Source organism: Monomorium pharaonis, chromosome 2 (genome assembly GCF_013373865.1).
Source record: "Monomorium pharaonis isolate MP-MQ-018 chromosome 2, ASM1337386v2, whole genome shotgun sequence".
NCBI classification, from domain to species: Eukaryota; Metazoa; Arthropoda; class Insecta; order Hymenoptera; family Formicidae; genus Monomorium; species Monomorium pharaonis.
The window spans coordinates 2,271,828-2,287,415 of NC_050468.1; the positions used below are offsets into that span (position 1 = coordinate 2,271,828).

Consider the following 15,588-nt stretch of genomic DNA (forward strand, 5'->3'; position numbering starts at 1 on the left):
ACGAGCGTGAATGTAATAGAAGCAAGCAAAATGCTATAAGAGCGAACAAAATAGTGATAGAAGCGAGCGCGATGAAAATAACACAGCTCGAGGACCGAATCGAATCTTCCTTGCACTTATTCTTCTCACAAAGAGAAAATATAGTGCACGTTTGTTTTTACGAGGGAGGGGGAAAATGCCTAACGCACACCTCACCGGCCGTCCAGTGGGATAGTGTGGGGCTTGCACCCACTAACTCTCCCCTTTTTTACTTACATTATTCCTAATATTTAATATTTTTTATTATGCGCATGAGTAATGGATTAAATTATGTATGATTTAAGTAAAAAATAAATGTACATAGAAAAAATATGTATATTTGTTAATATATACTCTCTATGCACTATAAAAGTTATAATTTATTGTTTGTCCTCTTCCTCTTCCACCTCGTCCTCGTCCTCGTCCTCTTCCTCTTCCACCTCCTCTTTTCGCAGCTGTAATTGCAGTAGCAATTATGTTTGCTAATTGCTCTGTCTGAAACATTAACAATAGGAAAAAAAATTAGTAATAAATTTAGTGATAAAAATTTAGTAATAATAAAAGTAATATTTTAAAATTTATTTTTAACCACGATAAAAAATCTTGAAAATTTTTCAACCATATGGTTGGAAAGCTATTTTTGCGTAGAGAATATTTATTACTTATTAAACTAAGAACTTTTAACTCTTAACTGCTGACATGTTTTTTAATAACACAAATGCTAATGTACGTCTTGGAAACGTAGAATTGTAAACAGCGAATTTTAGAAAGATACATTGGGGGATGGAAGGGAGGGAGCAATATCGTGCGCGCAACGTGCAAAAAATTATTTCAACAGTACATTTTGCGCGGTGTCACAGACGTACGCTAGCAGTTAAGGATTAATTATGTAATTAAAATTTAAACACTTACACTCAATTGCAAGACACCTGTTGCCGTCGTCGTCGTCGTCGTTGTTGCCGTCGTCGGCGACGCTGTCGACGCCATCAACGCCGCCGTCGTTGTTGCCGTCGACGCCGCCGTCGTTGTTGCCGCCGATTCCATCGACATCGCCGTCGTTGTTGCCATCGACGCCGTCGACGCCATCAACGCCGTCGTCGTTGTTGCCATCGACGTCGTCGTCGTTGTTGCCGTCAACGCCGTCGTCGTTGTTCCCATCAACGTCGTCGACGCCGTCGTTATATCTTTTACTACTAACGGACTGGAAAATAAAACATATAAAATAATTACATTAATTTATTTAGATTTATATAACGGTTGTACAGTAAAATGATTTACTTACATTAATATCTCTCACAGGTGCTCGTGTCACTAGCCAGTGTCAGATTGTGATTGTTGACTTTGTCTTCGACCTTCGACTTCGCGATGCACTAGTGCGGTTAGCGCGTCCTCCTATTTTCTCCCTCTGTAAGAGGCACCACGCGACACAACCAATCGCGGCGCTTTATTGCACTGTTTTGTAAAAAAGACAGTCTCTCCGTTTTTTTCGATTCTCTGTCCCAACAAAGCGATAGAATAACAGTCATTTTCCAGCGAGTCTTCGAAGCGTTTGCCAAATCCACGATTTGCTTATTGTTAGATCGATAAATTTGATTCGTAATCTAGTCGAAATATTGAACTTGTATCATTTTTTATTATTAAAGACACTGTCTTAATGAACAAGTTTAATATTTAATTGTGTTAACACGCATAGTATCGCATCGTTATTAGTAACTTACTTTAAGGATTTACTGTAAGTAATTTAACTTCATATGTACAAGTATTTTCAAGAAGCGAATATAATATACATTATATTTGCAAGAAGTAAAAAAAGTTTAAATTTTATAACAACAAAAACGCGCGCATAAAATTACTCAATAATAATAATTTATTAAAATACTGTTTTTTTTACATAGATGTTACTATGGCATAACTATGTACAAAATTTTACATTTATAAAATTTTTTCCAAACATTTTTTGCTTTCCTTTACAAATGTAATGTATTATATTTGCTTCTTGAAAATATTTATATATAATAAATACGTTACAATAAAACGTGTTATTGTTCTTGAAATAAACACTTTAAACATTATTATACTACAAAAATTCAAATGTAAACAATAACCTTTAGAAAAATGTTATGTTACAAAATATGCAAATTGAATTTACTGCAATAATAAGTAAAGAAAACTATCTAATATTAAAAGAAGCAATATTTTTTTACATTATGGCTGTGCAATATTTATTATATCAACATAATTTTTTGTGTAAAGTTTTATAAAATTTAGCTACTAAATTATTTTTGCATATAACTTTACATTCTGTTTGAACGCCCATATTTTATTTTAAAAAATTGTAATTCTTCAAAAATTATTGCGACAAATTAAAGCTTGAACATTTCTCCGGATAACCAAGAAAACTATTTACTCTAGTAGAATTAAACTTTTTTGGGGAAAAATTGGTAACTCAGGTTTAACTATGCGTAAAGCACAATTAATATGCGTAGATTAAGATAGGTACGTTTGCCACTTGCAAAAAGCTGGGGGTTATTGCAAAATTACGGGTTGACGTGAGGAAAAAGTAGTTTTTTGCTTGCGCCTTGTAAACTGAAAGCGGAATCAAAAAAAGTTTCAAATAAAAGTTGTAGGTATTAAGTAGAGCTACAATAATAAATTTGATTTATTAAGCTTGGTCGATTAGTTTAGTTGTAAAGTATAAAAAAATGGCCATTTTTTAAATTGTTAATAACTTTCTTAAAAATTAACTCAAGCATTTGAAATTGTCAAAAAATATAGCTTTTATAACGATAAAAAAGTGTACAAATTTCATTAAAAAACATTAACAATTTTTCGAGTAATGTCTATTGTTTATCCAAAACGCGCTCCACTAAAATTTAATTCCTACATTTTTAAGACCATGCAAAAACTTGAACCAAAGTTTTTTCTCCTTTCAAAAAGTTGCAGTATCATATACCGGTATTGCAAAATGTGTGCAATGCAATTAAGGGCCTCAAATAAACATTTAAAAAATAAGCCTAATTAACAATTAAATAACTTTTAAAATATTAACGCTATCAAAATGGGATAAAATGCATTTGAAAGGTGCAATTTTGCTTTAAATTAAAAAAAAGGAACGTTTTCTTAGGTTGCTCAAAAGCCGAGATAATTTTTTTTTTTTAAGCCACTGTTGCTACAGTTATGAATATTAAGAGCTGAAATTTTAACAGTGTCTTATTAAATAGTTAAAGTAGCCTTTCCCAAAAGTTCGAAGCGATTTATGAAGATTAACCACTCTAAACGTGTTAACAAAAGCAGTATCACTCAAGAGCGGCGGCGGCGGCGCGCGCACATCGTTTGCTAGCGCGTGGTACTAAATTATGCAAAAAAAATATATAAAATGTACACATTCGTTGCAATGAAATTAATAAAAAAATTAAATTATAATAATATAGGGCATATGTATACGCCGCACAGATATATAAATTATTTATACGTATTTAACGCGTGAAATATATAATTAAAAAAAAATTAATAAGAACGTTTATTTGAGGAGATATAAGAAATTTGTTTAGCTCATAAGCCTTGTCTCGTTGAGATGGGTGGCACTCACTTGGACACGGTTCAAATGGACACGATGCTTTTGGACACGATATCTTGCGCACGATTCAAATGACCACGGTGCATTTGCACACGGTACATTTGCACACTGTGCATTTGGACACAAAAGAAATTTTATTAAAAATGTACACCAGTTATATGCACATGTAAAATTTGACCACCGGATATTTGCACATGACAAAATGCCACCGTTCACTTAGACACGTAAAAGTTGCACACTATTCATTTGCACACCGCTCACTTGCACACCATTTACTTGCCCACCACTCATTTGCACACCAAAAAATGCGCACTGATCATTTGCACACGGAAAGATGCGCAGTGATCATTTGCACACGGAAAGATGCACTCTGATCATTTGTACACGGAAAGATGCACACCGATCATTTGCACACCGTTCATTTGGACACGGTGCTTTTGCACACCGCTCAGTTGCACACCGTTCAATTACACACCATTTAAGGGGCTACATACACCCAGAAATTAAAAAAAAATAGATTTTTCCTTTTTTTGCATATTCGTAAAGTATAAGGTTTTGAGAATATTTCTAGCATGTTTCAAAGTAATGCCTTAAAAATTGTCGGAGATATAGCGAGAAAGATCCAAGCGCGTTTGACAATGCTGGGGCGCGATGAGCGCCTTCTAATCCTTTGCAGCAGATAACTTACGCAAGAATATTACGCCGGCAAGCTAGAGTCGAAGCTTTTGATGCCGCTACATCTAGGGAGGGTTCACTGTATGGCCCTGGAGTGGATGACTCCATGTAAGTTTGAAAAAAAATTATCTACGTTTTAACCGAATGTCAAACTTTAAACGCGTTTTTCTCGAAACCATGTTTTCAAAACGCGTGCCAAAAATATCTCGGAAACGGCTAGACCAATTTACTCAAAATTTGGAGGGCTTAATTTACACAAAAGAGGCAGTCTTTATCGTGGCGGTTTTTTTTAGAGCTCTTACTTTTTTTAAAAGTTAAATAAACGACCGACTTTTACATTAAAAAATTGCTTTTTTTTTAAACGGCCGCCATTTTGCCAAAAATCGATATTTTAAAAATCGGCCACGATAAAGACTAGATAATATCATTCAGTTTAAGAAAATTCTAGGCTAGTCTGTTTCAGATAAGTCCTGTATGAGCTGCAATTGGCATCGCGGAGCACCTTTTTTTAACAAGGTCTTGCGACGGGGACAATATCTCCGCCATTTTTAAATATTTTTAGTTCAAATTTATTTTGAAACATGTTCTAAAAATGTATTTTAAAGTAAAAAAAAACTAGGATTAATTACATACATTACGTTTTGAAAAAAAAAATCGAGAAAATGCCTATTTTTTACGTCTCTGGGTGTATGTAGCCCTTTAAGTCGCAAACCCATGTGGTGCAGTGAATGCTTTACATACACACACACACACACACACACACACACACACACACACACACACACACACACACACACACACACACACACACACACGGGGGGGGGGGGTACAAGGGGAGCCTTCGGCCCCCCTCCCGCACCCACCCCGTCCAAGTCGCTAATCCATGTACACATTGCAAATGCAGCCACAATGTATGAATATTTAATATGCGTTTGATTGAACGGTGTGTAATTGAACGGTGTGCAATTGAACGGTGTGCAACTGAACGGTGTGCAACTGAACGATGTGCAAATAAACGGTGTGCATCTTTCCGTATGCAAATGATCAGTGCGCACCTTTCCGTGTGCAAATGATCAGTGCGCATCTTTCCATGTGCAAATGATCAGTGCGCATCTTTCCGTGTGCAAATGATCGGTGCGCATCTTTCCGTATGCGAATGATCAGTGCGCATCTTTCCGTGTGTAAATGATCGGTGCGCATTTCTTGATGTGCAAATGAGTGATGGGCAAGTGAATGGTGTACAAGTGAGCGGTATGCAAATGAATGGTGTGCAACTTTTACGTGTCCAAGTAAACAGTGGGCATTTTTTCGTGTGCAAATATCGGTGGTCAAATTATACGTGTGCATATAACGGGTGTACATTTTTAATAAAATTTCTTTTGTGTCCAACTGCACAGTGTGCAAATGCACCGTGGTCATTTAAACCGTGCGCAAGATATCGTGTCCAAAAGCACCGTGTCCAAATGCACCGTGTCCATTTGAATCGTGTGCAAGTGCACCGCTCCCGTTGAGATAACCCAATTAAAAAAAAATCGTCTTTCTAGGACGCCTAATTCCCAAGATATTGACGATTGAAGTAATTTAAACGTGTCAGATCAATTTTGTACGCGCTCGCCTGGCCACGTGCTAGCAAACGACGTGCGCGCGCCGCCGGCCGTCGCTCTCGAGTGAGACTGCTTTTGTTAATACGTTTACAGTGGTTAATCTTCATGAATCGCTTTGAACTTTTGAGAAAGGCTACGTTAACTATTTAATAAAATACTGTCAAAATTTCAGCTCTTAATATTCATATCTGTAGCAACAGTGGTTTTTCAAATAAGAAAGATTATCTCAGCTTCTGAGCAACGTAGGACAATGTCCTCTTTTTTAAATTTAAAGAAAAATCGCACCTTTCAAATGCATTTTATCCTATTTTGATAGCGTTAACATGTTAAAAGTTATTTAATTGTTAATTAGGCTTATTTTTTACATGTTTATTTGAGGCACTTAATTGCATTGCACACATTTCGCAATACCGGTATATGATACTGCAACTTTTTGAAAGGAGAAAAAACTTTGGTTCGTGTTTGTGCATGGTCTCAAAAATGTAGAAATTAAATTTTAGTGAAGCGCGTTTTGGATAGACAACAGACATTACTCGAAAAGTTAATATTTTTTTATGAAATTTTGTACACTTTTTTATTGTTATAAAAGCTCTATTTTCTTACAATTTTAAATGCTTGAGTTAATTTTTAAGAAAGTTATTAACAATTTAAGAAATGGCCATTTTTTATACTTTACAACCAAACTAATCGAACGATCTTAATGAATCAAATTTATTGTTGTAGCTCTACTTAATACCTGCAACTCTTATTTGAAACTTTTTTCGATTCCGCTTTTAGTTTACAAGGTGCAAGCAAAAAACTATTTTTTCCTTACTTTAACCCGTAATTTTGCAATAACCCCCAGCTTTTTGCAAGTGGCAAACGTACCTATCTTAATATACGCATATTAATTGTGCTTTACGCACAGTCAAACCTGAGTTACCAATTTTTTACCAAAACGGCCCTTTTTGAAGCTAATTCTACTAGACTAATTATTGAGTTAAAAAAGAACCTTTTATAAAATAATAATAATGTTGAAAATTAATTTAGAAGAATGGAAAAAAAATTTGTTCAACTATTGCATTATTCAGTAGGTAGGAATCAACTGCCTGGTAAAAGCGTAATAACATATAAATCTTTAAATTTATTTTTTTACAGTTTAAATATTTTTGATATACATTAAAGTTCTAACTTTAACAAAAGTCAAATTACTTTTTATAAAATGTTTTCACGAAATGTAAATTTCTTAAAAATTTATTAAAATTACATGTAATTCTATATAATATAGTTTATATATACAAAAAAGTATTTAAAATGCAAATTCCAGTATTTGAGATTATTTGTAAATTGGTCCATTTATCTTATGCAATATTTATTATCAAATTATTAATAATTTATACATGTTTATTTTAATACAATTCATACATATATTTATACATATATATATCTTATACAACATATATTTATTTTTAAGTTTTGAGTACATCAAATCTAAAGAAATATTCTGATTTTGGTTCATTATAGTAAATTGTTTTTTGGAAAAATGTTCTGAAAAATTGTTAAGAGGAAATTTATAAGTAATCTTTTGTATTGATTTTGTTTCAGGAAATAGTCATTTGGAAAAGTGGTCTGCTAGTCGATCCGTCGTGCCGGCCTGTGTGCAGATCACTTTAGTGAAAATTCTTTTAAAAAAGGTAAGAAAAAATTAAAACGCGGCGCAATACCTTTTTCTTATAAACATATTGCTTTGCCAAAAGAAAACAATAAGCATAAAAACATAGAAAATATGCCTATTGCTGTAGAAGTGACCGAGATTGAAAATGTAAGTAATATAAAAGAAAGAATAGAGAAATATTAAAACGCCACAACGTTAGCGGATGTTGAAAAAGATAGAAATTAAATTTTGATGTACTTGAAGAAAAAGGTAATATGGAGTGGATGCAAATCGAACCACCAATCCACGAAAAGACCTTAACAAAAATAAAAATTAAAGATAAGAAGCAGATAAAAAATAAAGAATATAAAGATGAAAAAAATATAATAATAAATTACACAGGCACACAAAAAAAAAGTGGTTGGTCCGGCGGACTAGACTAGTCAATCCTTATGTATTTCGACCCGCTGAATCCGAATCTAAGGTCAGAATTACAAAGTTAGCTCGCATTTTCAAACCACAAAAAAAATTCTTTTTTCATTACACAGGCACACAAAAAAAAAGTGGTTGGTCCGGCGGACTAGACTAGTCAATCCTTATGTATTTCGATCCGCTGAATCCGAATCTAAGATCAGAATTGCAAAATTAGCTCGCATTTTCTAACCTCAAAAAAAATTTTTTTTTTAATATTGGTCCGGTGGGCCAGACTAGTCAATTCTTATGTATTTTGATCTGCTGAATCCGAATCCAAGGTCAGAATTGCAAAGTTAGCTCGCATTTCCTAACCTAAAAAAAATTTTTTTTGAGATTAGGAAAAAATGAGCTAATTCAGCAATTCTGACCTTGGATTTGGATTCAGCGGGTCAAAATACATAAGGATAGACTAGTCTGGTCCGCCGGACCAACATTTAAAAAAAATTTTTTTTTGAGGTTAGGAAAAAATAAGCCAATTCAGCAATTCTGACTTTGGATTTGGATTCAGCGGGTCAAAATACATAAAAATAAACTAGTCTGGTTTGCCGGACCAACATTTAAAAAAATTTTTTTCTTTTTAGGTTAAGAAATGCGAGCTAACTTTGCAATTCTGACCTTAGATTCGGATTCAGCGGGTCAAAATACATAAGGATTGACTAGTCTAGTCCGCCGGACCAACCACTTTTTTTTTGTGTGCCTGTGTTATTTAAGACGCGAAAATAAGCATCTACGCCAAACAATAAAAAAGTTAAAATTACGAATAAAAAGATACACTCAGCGAATGCTCTCAAAACGCACAAATGAAAAAAATAAGAAAAAAATTATACAAAAATTTATGGAAGAAAAAAATTGCACCCTGTTGCAAAAGCAACGATAAATTTGCAATTGCATACGCCAAATGCGCCATACTCAGAAGAAGAAAAAAAATATCGGAGCAATTATATTATTATTCTACTTCAGCGCTACGTGATTTGCAAAGGCAGGTTGCAATTTTCCAACAGAAAGAACGATTCAAAAATGGAACGAAGAGTACAATATGATGCCAGGCTTTTGTGAATTTATATTTCAAAAATTGGAGGAGAAAATTTCTAAGATGCCTGTAGAGGAAAGAGTGCGTGCTTTAAAAGGGACGAAATGTCAATTAAATCATATGAGGAATATTCACTCAAATTAGATGAAATAGAAGGGCTCGTTGATTTAGGGCCTCTGGAAAGAAAATACAAGTTAACAAAATATTTATTTGTATTTTGTTTAGACAGCATAAACGCACATCATGCATGGCGCCAACCATTGGCATATTTTCTTTTTAATACAGGTGTTAAAGGCGAAGATACAATATTTTTATTAAAAGAATGCTTAAATAAATTAGTTAAAACGGATGCTGATGTGCAATTCGTAATATGTGATCAAGGTCCTAATAATCAAGGTACGTATGTAAAACTTGGCGTGCATTTTGAAAATCCATTTTTCATTTATAACAAAAAAAAAATATTACGCATTATTTGATTTTCCATATCTAATAAAAAGATTGGCGAATTATTTAAAAAAACATAAAAATTTGTATTGTAATGGGAAAATAATCACATCATTTGATGATTTTGAATTGACATGGTCTATTGATGATGCCACATAAGGAGGTTCCAATTTATTATCCCATATGACAGAAGCACACATTCGTCCCAACACTTTCGAAACAATAAATGTGAAAAGAGCTTTTCAATTATTCAGTCGTACTTTTGCAGCCGCAGTAAAAACTGCCGGACAAGCAAAATTATTACAAACAAATACATGGAACGCAACAGCTGATTTTACAGAATATCTAAATAAAGTAATAGATGCTTGCAATTCCTACAGTTTAAATATTACACATGGTGGAAAACGACCATTGTCTCCAAAAAATCCTGATATTAAAATGTTATTAACTGACTTTCTCGAATGGTGCTTGGTATGGTCTACATCGCCTGACAAAGTATCAAAAATTCCTTGTTTGAAAGGCTTAATTTTAACGATAAAAGCTATACTTGAATTATATAACGATCTTGCAGGGCAATATTCAGAATTTGAACTTGCTACAGGATTATGCAATCAAGATTCGGTTGAACATTTATTCTCTAAATTAAGACAACGTGGAAGATTTAATCCCAATCCTACGGCAAGAATGATCCAACTTTCTCTAAGACATAATATGTACAGGATACATTCCAACAAGTGCCAAAGGTAATATTCAATGCTTAAAAGCTGAGTCTCTTATTAATTCCCCAAGTTCTCTTGTTAAAACATTAGAAAATGCGTTGAATGCAAATCATCCTGTTATACAATATGTCGTTAATTCAGATGACGAATCATTTATGGAAGATGTACAAATTCTTGACGAATATGATAATGTAGAAGCTAAAGAAAATATTAAACTAATTATATATGATTAAAGTAGCATTTTTTGCAAGATATATAGCACGGCAAAGTATTGCAAAAACCAAATGCGATAATTGTCGTAATGACATAATGAAAACACCTATGGATAACGCAACAGAAAATGAAATATACATAGAATTTCGAGAATATCCAAACGCAGACGAAGATGCTCCTACAGTAACAAAATTAATACGATCAACAGATCTTTTTACAAAAGTAGTCCAAGCACAATTAATGACATTCAATCGTGTATGGCAATATTATTGGGCATCAAAACAAATTCTGGAAAAAATAACAAATAAGTGTATTAATGCAACAAATAAAAAGTATTGTGGATGGTTAGACAAAAATAATGCATGCTACAATCATCGACTGCAAGCATTACGATATATGATCAAAGTAAAATTATATTCTCGCACGAGATATAATAATTGTGCTATAAAAAGAGGCAATGTCCACAGAAAAATTAGTAATACAAAACAGAATTAAAAAACAGCAACGACAAACAAAGCAAAGAAAGATAAGCAATGAAAAATAATAACATAGAACGCATAAATTTTTTAAAATAAAATTTAAATATTTGTTACATATATATTATGTTTATAACAAATATGATATATGGTACCTTCCTTAATCTGTTATTATTTTGTTGCATCTTATCGTTCCGTTATTATGGACAGAAATACTTTCTACATTGTACCATTGCATATCTATAATGTCTCAAAATAAAGTCATAAATGTTTGCAAATCATGTTACTTTGTAACTAGTATAACTTTCCAATAATGAGAAAAAGAAGCATGAATTTTTCAATTTTATATAGAAGATCGCAATCATAGTTGAAATAATTGTATAAATTGTCGACTAACAAGTCGTATCACGGAATAAACACAGAATCTTAAAGCGATTATGCTACAAAATTGTAAAATCATGCATTTTTTTGTTATCAATAATGCGTTATAAGATGCAAACTGTAATAAAGAATTTAGGAAGTATATATTAGCTGCGATATAATTAATTAAAAGCATATAAAATATTGCTGTTATTTTACAGATAACAAGATACATACGTATCCTACACATGAAAATATGTTTAAATTACAACAATAATTATATTAACAATTATCTTATATTATAAATATAAGAAAGATAAAAATATCAAAAGTACAATTGATAATTGTGATTAAAGGAAATCTCTATTATAAATGATTTCCCCGTGACAACAATTGTTAGTCGAAGATTTATACAATTATTTCAACTGTGATTGCGATCTTTACGTCATGCTCATTAACGGCAACATACAAGTACAAAGTAAAAACTTCTTAAAGTTTCATTTTTTCTTTTGCATATTATGAAATATTTTGAAAATGCGTTCTATGTTAAAAATTACATTTTACATATACTACATATGTTTCTATATTATAACTGTTTGTATAACATGAATAAATTTGTATTTATTATTTTTATAAGTGCCTCCAAAATCTCAATCTTAAGTATAAGGTAAAAGGGGTAAAGTAAAAAGGAGAGGGGGTTTAGTGGATGCAAGCCCCACACTACCCCACTGGACGGCCGGTGGGATGTGCATTTTCCCCCTTCCTCGTAAAAAAACGTGTACTATAGTTTCTCTTTGTGAGAAGAATAAGTACAAGGAAGATTTGATTCGGTCCTCGAGCTGTGTTATTTTCATCGCGCTCACTTCTATTACTATTTTGTTCGCTCTTATAGCATTTCGCTCGCTTCTATTACATTCACACTCGTTCATACGATTGTTTTAAGATCGATAACTTAACTTTTGACATAGAAATTTATACTATCACATTATTACATTAATATTTTTAATATATATCGGGAATATATATTACAATTACATTAACCCTGGTGGAAAAATTTCTACAAAATTCTGAAAAACAATTTACAAGTGTTCCAATTCTAGCATTTTACTGCAGTTTCTAGCAAAAAATGTTAGAATTGGAACACTTTTGTAAATTGTTGTAGTTTGTAACGACCGTTTTTCCTACACGGACGTAGCTCGCCGGGATCTAGGGTAGGAAAGGTCCTGAGGCAATGAATCGTACCCGACGGTGTACTTGGTTTCTTATAATTATATTTAAACGAATATTTACAGATATATTTACAATATGTACAGGATAGCTGACGTTTCGGCGTCAGCTGTTCGTGTGAATCCGCGGCGGTGTTCGGTGGTGAAGGCGGGGTCGCGGCGCGAGGTCGGGTAATATCCCGCTGTGCCGCGTGAGAGTTGCGTGACGCGGGAGCGCGCGGCGTGGTGGGCGCGGAGCCGTGTTCACGCGGAGCGCAGGTGATCGTGGATGCGCGGCCGATAATTTCCCGTCCCGTGTCGGAGATGACGTGTGTCTTAGGGAACGGCACCGGACCCCGAAAATACTCGGGAGAGACGGAGAACTCTCGATCTCTTGTGTCCGGGCCGTGTATTTAGGATGGAATGAGCTGCGGCCGAGACTGCCTCGGCGAAGGCGGAGAACACTCCACCCTCGACTGATGAGCTCAGGATAAGGATGTGAGTTGATCGTGGCCAAGAGCGCTTGGCGAAAGCAGAGACGCTCCACTCTACTGCTTGATCAAGGAGGACTTCTCGTCGTATCGGGCGGACAGGATTGCCGGAATACGGTCGGTCGAGAAGTGACTTGGTCCTCCACCGGGACGGCCTTTTATACCCGTCCGGGTGGAGGTTCGTAAGACTCCGAGAGCGCTCGGGTTCCTCCGTGCCCGATCCCCCTTCGCTGATCGAGTGAGCGGAGGGCCGGTGCGCGGATCATTGGAGATGTCTCCAATGAGAGACGTGTCTTTATGACGGGCCGGTGCCCGTACAGCGGCCCGACGGGTGTTCGGTCGGGCCGCGCGCGGACGATGAAAGCCGGCGGACGGGAGGTTCGTTATAAGTTTTTTAGAATTTTGTAGAAAATTTTTCCGCCAAGGAAAATATTATAAAAATTATTCAAATAATTTTATTATTTAAACCTATAAAAGAAGCAACAACCTGTTAGGTCCAAAATCTCCTTGTTGATTGTTATTTTCTAATTATTATTTTCTAATAAAATATATGTTGCTGAATTGCATCAATCGTCAAACAGCTTAAAATTTTACTGAAAAAATGATGTACTAATTTTTTTAGCAGCGTATTATATTGTAATATTCATATATGTATATATACTCGTGTATAAAAATGTATTTAAAAATGTTAAATGTTATGATTTAATAATTAATAAATTTTTTATTAATTTAAAAGACGTGTCGATCGCTTAAGCTTAAGACATAGTCGTTACGTGAGCCATCGAGAAGATATAAATATAAAAGAACGAGGAAGATAGGAGTAACAGCAAGGCTGGATCCGATCCTCGAGCCCACTCGAGCCTTTAGGGGATGCTAAACTGCTAGTCAAACTTGATCGAGGTCGATAATGTAGAGTCATTTGTGCACATCATTAACAAAATTTTGTATTTCTTTTATAGATTTGGGAATCCTTTTCCAAAATTAAAGTTTATGTATTAATATCAGCTTATGAATTGAATTTCATACCAAAAATTAAAAAAAATATTCAAATTGCTCTTTTTAGACACGAAATTTTCGTACTCATTAAACTTTTTTATTAGAATGCCTACGCTCTATCTGAAAACGTAGTATTGTTCTTAAATGTCTGCTCTACTTGGGTCCAGGCTTGATTTATGCGTACAAAGTCTAAAATTTTTAAAATAATACAATAAACATATCGAGCCAAGACAAAATTTCCCTAATACGTTATAATTTATTAAATAATACGTTATAATTTATTAAATAAACATTATATAATTATAAACGCGACTAATAACACTGTGTTGAAAAATGTTTAATTTTGAAACGTTTCGACTATACTTAGTTTTCTTCAGTCATAATAAATTACCAATATGTGTGAACTTAAACATACACGAAATAATGGACACGAAAATATAATTAAAGAGTTAAAATAGGTGACCATAAAACAGCGCATTGAGATTTTCTTAGACCCGAATGAGTTCAAGGACAAGACGAGGATCCCATATCAGAGACAAACAAGAAGTGGTTTATGAATCTATCTAAAAGACACATCCCTGAAACAGTCTCAAATCTATTACAATTGGATAGTAATTTTTGCCTTTCTCTTCGATTCAATAAAAAAAGTATCGTCCACGAGATCATAAAAAATATGGAAAATTTAAACAAATACATGGACCTAGAAACAATAACTAGAATGAGAAATGCGGTCATTCCACAACTACACATGTTTTTAACAAAGGATCGTATGGTTAACAAGATTGATAAAGAGCTTTTGAAACTACGTAAAACAACTTTTAAATTTTGCAAGGAGAATCCTAATGTTATTTTCACGAGAGCGGACAAAGGTAACGTCACTGTCGCTCTAGATAAACAGGAATATATTACAAGGATGGAAGAAATTCTGCAAGATGAAAACACTCACACGGTGGTTAAAAAAGATCCGAGTTGCATATTGGAGAGAAATTTAAATAATATGTTGAGGGAGTGATTACGTAAAGGGTTTGTTCAGATAGAAACCTATTGGGCGCTTCATTCAAGTGACTCCAATTTACCTAGAGCTTATGGCCTTCCTAAAGTTCACAAACCGAACGCATCGTTAAGAATTATTGTTTCTTCGGTAAACACTGCCCTATATCCACTTGCGAATTACATACACAAAATTATTAAAGAAAACCTACCAATTTACAATAGACACGCCATGGATAGTTTCAGATTGTACGACGCCCTCTCGGGTAAAAACTTACCGTCAACACATATCTTAATATCGTTGGATGCAACTTCATTATTTACAAATATACCTCTAGATCTTGCAATACAGAGCATTAAAAATAGGTGGACATTTATCGAAAATAATACTACCATTCCGTTAGACAATTTTATACAGGCCATTAATTTCATTCTTTTGTCAACCTTTTTCACGTTTAACAATAAAATTTATAAGCAAACTGTTCGAGACTATAACAATCATTTTAGAGTTCTAACATTTCCTTTTATTGGCTCTGTTTTATCCGCGCGTAGTGAGAGCTCCTGACAGCTATCGAGCTCCGTGTAGTTCATTTCTTCGATGCACCGAGTCGCGCGGCGCTGTCACTAGCTCCTCACGCGCGCGATTTTCGTTTGCTCGCATCGCCAGTAACTATGCATCTTGG

At 34.1% G+C, this 15,588-nt stretch overlaps 1 protein-coding gene across 1 annotated transcript in view; it reads left to right on the forward strand.

The window, feature by feature from the left end:
- The first annotated feature begins 7,239 nt into the window (after positions 1 to 7,239).
- LOC118644506 (peroxynitrite isomerase THAP4-like) overlaps positions 7,240 to 15,588 on the forward strand; it is a 59,629-nt gene continuing 51,280 nt past the window's right edge. Inside the window, exon 1 of the mRNA XM_036283152.1 lies at positions 7,240 to 7,547. The gene's annotated coding sequence lies outside the window, so the exon portion shown is untranslated. The remainder of the gene's footprint in view (positions 7,548 to 15,588) is intronic.